We start from the raw sequence: 7045 nt of genomic DNA on the forward strand, positions 1-7045 counted from the left end.
ATAGAAGATTGCCTATGACATAGCAAGTACAACAGTTGTAATATTACATATTAGTATTTAATACTAATAAATATAACATCATGTTTATAATAATAATAATGAAGTATCTGTTCTTTGTGGTCAGTTCAGCCTCATCATCTTCTCTTCTGTGTTTCCTTCTTTTTCACTTTTGTCTCTCTTCCCAACTATAAAATTCTCTCAGTCTAAGACTCCCTTCAAAACTCTACCACACTCTGCAGTTTCTCTCTAAAACTTCTAAATGGACATTGCAGTAACTATATGCTGCCAAACAACATTGGCTGCTACTTCACGTACCCAGCTATTACTGCTATTAGACATATGCGTCTTGACGTCTTGAGAACTGAGTGACTTCCAGTGTGTACTAATTTTAGAAAACCCTTCTTCCTAGGAAAAGGGTCTCTGGCCCAAATGTCCTAGGCTTAGAAGGAATTAAGATGAGGGAAAATTAGGTACAGTGCCATTAAGTCAAATCCCTCTTTCCATCTTCCCTGATTGTAACTGTGTTTTATTGACTTGCTTATGAGCACAAGGTGTGACAAGGAATCAGTGCTTATGAATGCTCTTGGCATTCGATTTTGCTCTTGGTGTAGTGTCATGAAGATCAGCAGAGGAAAGCACAGATTTATAAGATCATGGGGAGAGATAGTGAAACAAGGCACACCTTGCATCCATCTTTAAGGAAAGCTTTGGATTTCCCCCTGAGCGCCAAACACTGGGGACCAGTGGTGGATAAGACATTGTCCCTTCTCTCAAACCACATACAATAACAGTTTTACTAATTTGGCTTTTTGTAGATCCATAATCATTTCTGTGATCTCTGCTAATTTTAAATATGAAACATTCAATCTCAAATATGGATTATTTATTTGGTTCCGCAGCCTTCTCTACTCTTTAGGTCTTTCTATTGCATGGTAAATGTCTGAGGAATTTAAATAAACTCTCTTACTGCCCTCTTCAGCAAAGCTCACACCACAGCCTGCTGAGGCCTAAGCAGTACTTAGGGCATGTTCTGGGCTCCTCCCCTAACAGGTTCCACTGCTGCTGTTTTTGTTGCTGCTGCTGGAGTCACAACTGAAGTCATGTCTGCCCTTGCATTTGTGTCACGTTCCTCTGTGGAAAGTGATAGTGTGTATAGACTAACCAACTGTCCAGTTTTGCCTGGTACAGTCTGAACTTGAACATTGAAAGTCCTGTATCCTGCACTCTGGGAAAACTGGGACAGTTAGTCACCAGGACATTTTTGCCTCAGTTGGATCTTCTCCCAGGAAATGCATCAGAGATTCTGCATCCACCAGTGCCTATGCCAGGCTCTAGGTTTACTCTGTTTCTTCCTTCATAGCACTTCACACCAGCATTTGGGTCAATTGCTCATGCTAGAACTCTGTATCACTCACAGACAGTTTCCTGGAGAAAAGAGTACAGGGCAATGGTTCTTCTCTGCCTCACTCATGACACCTTGGGTTATTATTCCTTCCTCTTTCCTCTCCCCATCAGCAGCTTCAACCCTTCCCTTTCTTTCTCCCACTGTTCCTTCCCCCATATATTCAGCCTTTTGAAAAGAATCAACCATTACCTCTCTGAAAGTTTGCATATTTAAGCACAGCTCATTAGTTTCTTCTTATCACCTCGGAACCAAGATTCTTACCTTGATGTCTTTCTCTAACCAGAGATGAAAAATACACCTGTCAAGAAGGCTTTATTTAAACATCTGAGGCTGGAATCAAGGCCAGTTTTCCCTTGGCCAGACAGTGTATGTTTTTCATTTGGTTTTATCAAATGCTATATTTGAATACAAAAAACAAAGCTACCTTAAGAGTCTTAAGAGTAAAAGATAAAAGAAGTTGAAGAGCGTCCCTGATTGAATATAATCCTCATTTGGTTAATGAAGAAAAATCAAATAGTAATATAGTCCTTCAAATACCTCTTTTTCAGAATAACAGCCAGATATACGTTTGATTCTCCTAAAACACATTTATCAAAGTTCTAATTTACTGAAAATATGAGTAGGTAATGAGCCCTGAAGGATTCACAATTATAACTCAGCAATAGTTGCACAACAATATGCTCAAAACCAATGCTTAGATAGTCCTGAATGTAATTGATAGCTAAGCATATGCATTTTGTGGTGGCTGAGAAGAATCACACATAAACATTTGTATCTTGGCTTAGTTGGAGGGCTAGGAGGTAAAATGATTATTTCACAGGAGAAAGAAGACACCCTCATCCTACATACCATATATCTGTCATATCCTATTAAAATCCTTGAGGAGTTTCTCATTATTCTTCATATGAAATATTTGGAGCCCAAATCTCTATATGGGCTAAAGAGCTCTGCATGACATAACCCAGTGGTTGTCACCTAGAAGAGATTTTGTTTCCCTTTGCCCATGCAGGGGACATTTGGCAATATCCAATATTTTCGTTGTCACAGCTGAAAGGGAAGAAATGTTACAGGCACCTAGTGAGTAGAGACCAGGGATGATGCTAACATCATGCACAGGACTGCTCTCCATAATAAGAAATCATCAAGCCCCATGCCAAGGTAGAGAACCTTGCATCTAGCCTATTGCTACATCCCTGGTTTCCCCTCACATCCCCTGTTGTCTCCTGTGTTGTATTCCTATTGTACTGGTCTTTTCTCCATCCCTTGAAGAACCCCTCCCTATGCTTCCCATACCTGTGTGTGAGGTTCTGGGTTTGATCTTTAACAGTGCAAAATTGACAAAAGATTCTCTAATATTGTATCTTATCAAAAGAAAGGCATTTTTTTGGACAAATGAACATCTAAGCACATGCCTGGGATGAGTAAACAGAATCATAACAAGTAGTAAAGGGTGGCCCATGTTTTTCTTACATTTTCACTTGCAATCTCAAAGGAACTAATTATTAAAGAATGGTTGTAGCTTTGAAATTTGTTACATATTTTCAAGCTTTGTTATAGAAAATGGAAAGATCAAACTTTTAAAGTGGTTAAACTTTTAATTTGAACCCAATGACAATATGGACTGGAGAAATTCTACTCAACTTCTCAGCTAGTTTTTAGCATCATAGATTCTATGACACTAATGATTTCTGTCCTACCTGCATGATGCATCAGCCTCAAACATCCACGTGCTATTCTGTCCATAGCAAGATGAAGGCTGTATTGAGGACTGGCAGCCAGCTCCCTACCTGGAATCACACACTATAAAGGGAAAGGAGATTTGACTCCACAGGGAGCTCCTCCCCCTGAAAACCTGCTGCATGCTTATGGCTCATAAGCATTCTTCTCAGATGGAAGAATTGGACTAGCCACTACATGGACGCTAGACTGCCACATTCTCTTCCTTTCTGCCTTTCCATGGGGATTGTTTCTTAAACCAAGTAGAGGCAGCACCCACTCCCAGTGTTATCATGTAATTGAGGGCCAGAAGATCAGTCTGGGAGAGGGGCTTAGACCATGGCTTAAGAGAACTTAAAGGTCCTTGCATTTTGGTCTGGACTTTGTCATTATTACTGGACATACTTGCTGTATTTCTGACATCAACATTCAATGAAAATGCCACCTCATGTCTTTCAACTTCCAGGCCTCTCATTTCGTAGTGGAGTTTTAGTAGAACAACAACAAAAAAAAACCAAACCAAAACAAAACAAAAAACTTACCTCATGGCTGAATAAAATGTGAGCTACTGATTATAAGTCTGAAAGGACAGGAACAAGACCTCAAGGAAGAATCTCTTTGATTTTAAAAATGTGGGTTACATTTAAATATGATAAATTAGTTAAACCAAATAAACCAATAATTCTTGGAATTAAGTAACAGTGGGTGAGAGAGTAGGCAGTGATAGCAACTCTACTGGCTGATCCTAATTTGAGGGAACCTGGAGCAGAGGGCTTCCATCAACTCTCTCTGAAGTATCTCTTTTGACCTCACTTCTCATCATGGCCTGAAGTGACCATTAGCAACACTTTTGGGTTAATCCAGCAATTTAATATAAGAGAATTGGCATTTGGGGCAAGAATTTCCTTGCTGTTGGAGCTGTTCATCTTCATAGCTAGCCCACTTGTGACTGTGACTTAAACTCTCCTTGGTTTCCCATTGCTGGTATTGCTGATGCTCAGGAATTGTCCTTAGCACGTCTTAGATTTTTTTCCCCATGTTTTAAGGATACTATTGCTTTGGTTCCATGGCCACATGTTCATATATTTCCCCTATATTATGAAAAATATTTAACATGAAACAGCACTGAAAGAATGTTAGAGTGGACACTTGGTAAACCCACCATTCATCTATCATTAACATTCCATTTATCTATTCCTTTTTTCTTTCCTCACATCAATCCATTCTATTTTTTTCATCCACCTCACAGTAAATAACAGACATTATTATGCTTCCCTTAAGTACTTAATTATATATGCACTATACAAATTTTTTCCTATTGAGGTTAAATTGATGCATAAATCTTGACAAATGAAAATGCTTGCATAACCCATTCTAGAAAGTTTCCTCACTCCCTTTCCCAATCCTTACCCTCAGAGTCCACCATTGATCTGATGCTTTTTTAATCAATAGATTTGTTTTGCTTGTTCTAGTACTTCATATAAATGGAATGATACAGTATATGCTGGTTTTGAAAGACCTTTCATTCACTCTAAGCTTATTGGGTTAATTTTTTCTTTTTTATCATACCATTGTTGAGCTGTGGATATATTGTAACATTTACAAAAGTGCTTATAATATATCTTAGTAAAATTCACTCCCTCCATCATTCTCTTTCATACCCCCCTATTCTTAGAATAGTTTCAACAGGTCTTATTTTCATACATGAGTACCTAATATTTCTGCCATATTCTCCCTCCTAAAACCCTTTCCTTTTCACCCTTTCCTTATATCCTCCCCCCTCCCACTGATACTAGCCTCCACACAGGATCTACTTTACCTTCCTGTCCTGTTTTTGGAAAAAAAGACATTTTTGTTTGATTAACATATCTGTACAGAGAGTTTCATTATGACATTCCCATATGTATGTGTTATAATTTTTTAACATTTTCTGTGAAGAAATCTAAGCAGGTCAAAACTATGTGTCACTCCTATACTATGAGCCAATATTCTTTTCAACTGGGGCTGGAAGGGGTGGGTGAAGGAGCACACTCCTGACATTTACGTAGCCAGCTTCCAGCTGGCATTTCCTCACTGCTGAGGAAAAGTGAGTATTGGTATGGCCAAGCACATTAACAGTTCTTCCCTCTGTCCCTTTCAGAAAGTCCTATTTTCATGCTTATTTAATATCATGAAAATTTGTAAGTTAAAACAAAGGTAGCTAATTCATAAAATGTTGCAGAGATGCTTTTGCTGAGTGGAGTGCAGCCCACTGTGGGAGTGTTATGGAAAGTTTATGTCTCTCAACTATGTGTTGTACACTTAATCTCCAATTCAGCAGTTTTGGAAGATGAGACCTAATAGGAGGTGATTAGATCAGGAAGAAAGTCTGCTCTCATGAGTGGATTGAATTCCTTCTCTTAGAACCCAGGGGGAACCTGAATAAATCTTCTTACGTCATTCATCACTTATTTTAGAAATCACTTAGCTAAACAATAAAGTAGTAGACTCCTACTAGCTTTCCTACAAACAATGCTTCTGATATGTGGTTACCTTGTTAATGTTGGTTTAAGTTGTTTTTCAAGACGGGCATAGACTTGTCTGTTTCAAACCTCTTGAAGTCACAAACCCCTTCACTTGAACCTGCAAAAGGGTCCACTTTTGATGTAGGAGAACAGAAAATAAAAACACAGATCGTAACACTGCCATGTTCTGAATATGTGTTCTCTGAAGAGCTATAAAATCTGATTGTGCATGAGTAGGTCACCTATTACTTCACGTTCCCTACCTCCAATCACCTTTCCCCAAGTCCCAAAACCACCTGCTCCTTAAACCATAAACTCTGGAGGTGGATTTGAAGCTTCTCCATCTCTACCTAATTCACATCTCATGTATAAACTCTTCCTCTTTTGTAAAAACTCATCCATTCAATAATTGGTATACTGTGTTGTAAGCAAAATGAATCTGGTTTAGTAACAATCTCAGAAAAGAGTTAATTATGGAGAGAGTGGGTTGGTACAAAATCTAGCCTGGTGGCTTCTTCCTCTCATAGCACAGGATGCCTTCCAAAATTATCTCATTGTTATTATCGAGAAGCCTCACCAAAGCTGACCTTCCATCTTGGACATCTCAGCCTCCAAAACTGTGAGCAAAATAAACTTCTTCTGTTAGCAAATTACCCAGTATCCGGTATTCTTTAGCACTTCAAGATGGACTAAGAGAGAGGACAGTTACCTGGGTCCTGCCCGCTCCTTCAAGCTTCACATGTGATTTGTAGGGAAAAAGGTACAGTGAATCTAAATGTCCTCTTAGACTGTATGGGGCATATGTACTGTAGTCAGCTGTCCCTGGCAGAAAGCATGGCCAATGCTTGTGTTTTAAAAGTATTTTGTGATGAGAGTCCATGTCCTGTGAGTTTATGGAAAAATCCCCAAATCATATTACTGAGAGACGAAGACCAAAGAAAATGTACTCTATCATCTAAGTGCCTGAGTAGTGGTATAATGAGATCTATTTAATATCAATAGGAAACTAATGAGCTTATCTAAAAATATAGGCAGCAAATGTCATTTTGTAAACCTAGATGATGAAATGCAGGCTGAAGGAATGAGGCTGGTGGCAGTAACCCACTGCTTCCTTCAGTCTATGAAGGAGTTCTGTAAGCAAATCCCTATTTAGTAAATTGGTGTGAACTTTTCTCCTGCATGTCCTTGTAAAGAAACAACTTTACACTTGAGGTGAAGAGGGTAGTCCATTGGCCCCTTCAGTTTTAAATACTGAAGAAATTTATGATAGCATGCTTGTTTTTACAACACAATTTTTATATTTCAGGATTAATTTTGCTTACATGAGATAAAAATAGGGACACTGATATGATATTAAAACCAGAAAATTATAGCTTAATTGAAACTCTTGCCCCTATCATCATCTTGCTTTAAAAGAGGT

The sequence above is a fragment of the Castor canadensis genome, chromosome 3 (genome assembly GCF_047511655.1).
Source record: "Castor canadensis chromosome 3, mCasCan1.hap1v2, whole genome shotgun sequence".
NCBI classification, from domain to species: domain Eukaryota; kingdom Metazoa; phylum Chordata; class Mammalia; order Rodentia; family Castoridae; genus Castor; species Castor canadensis.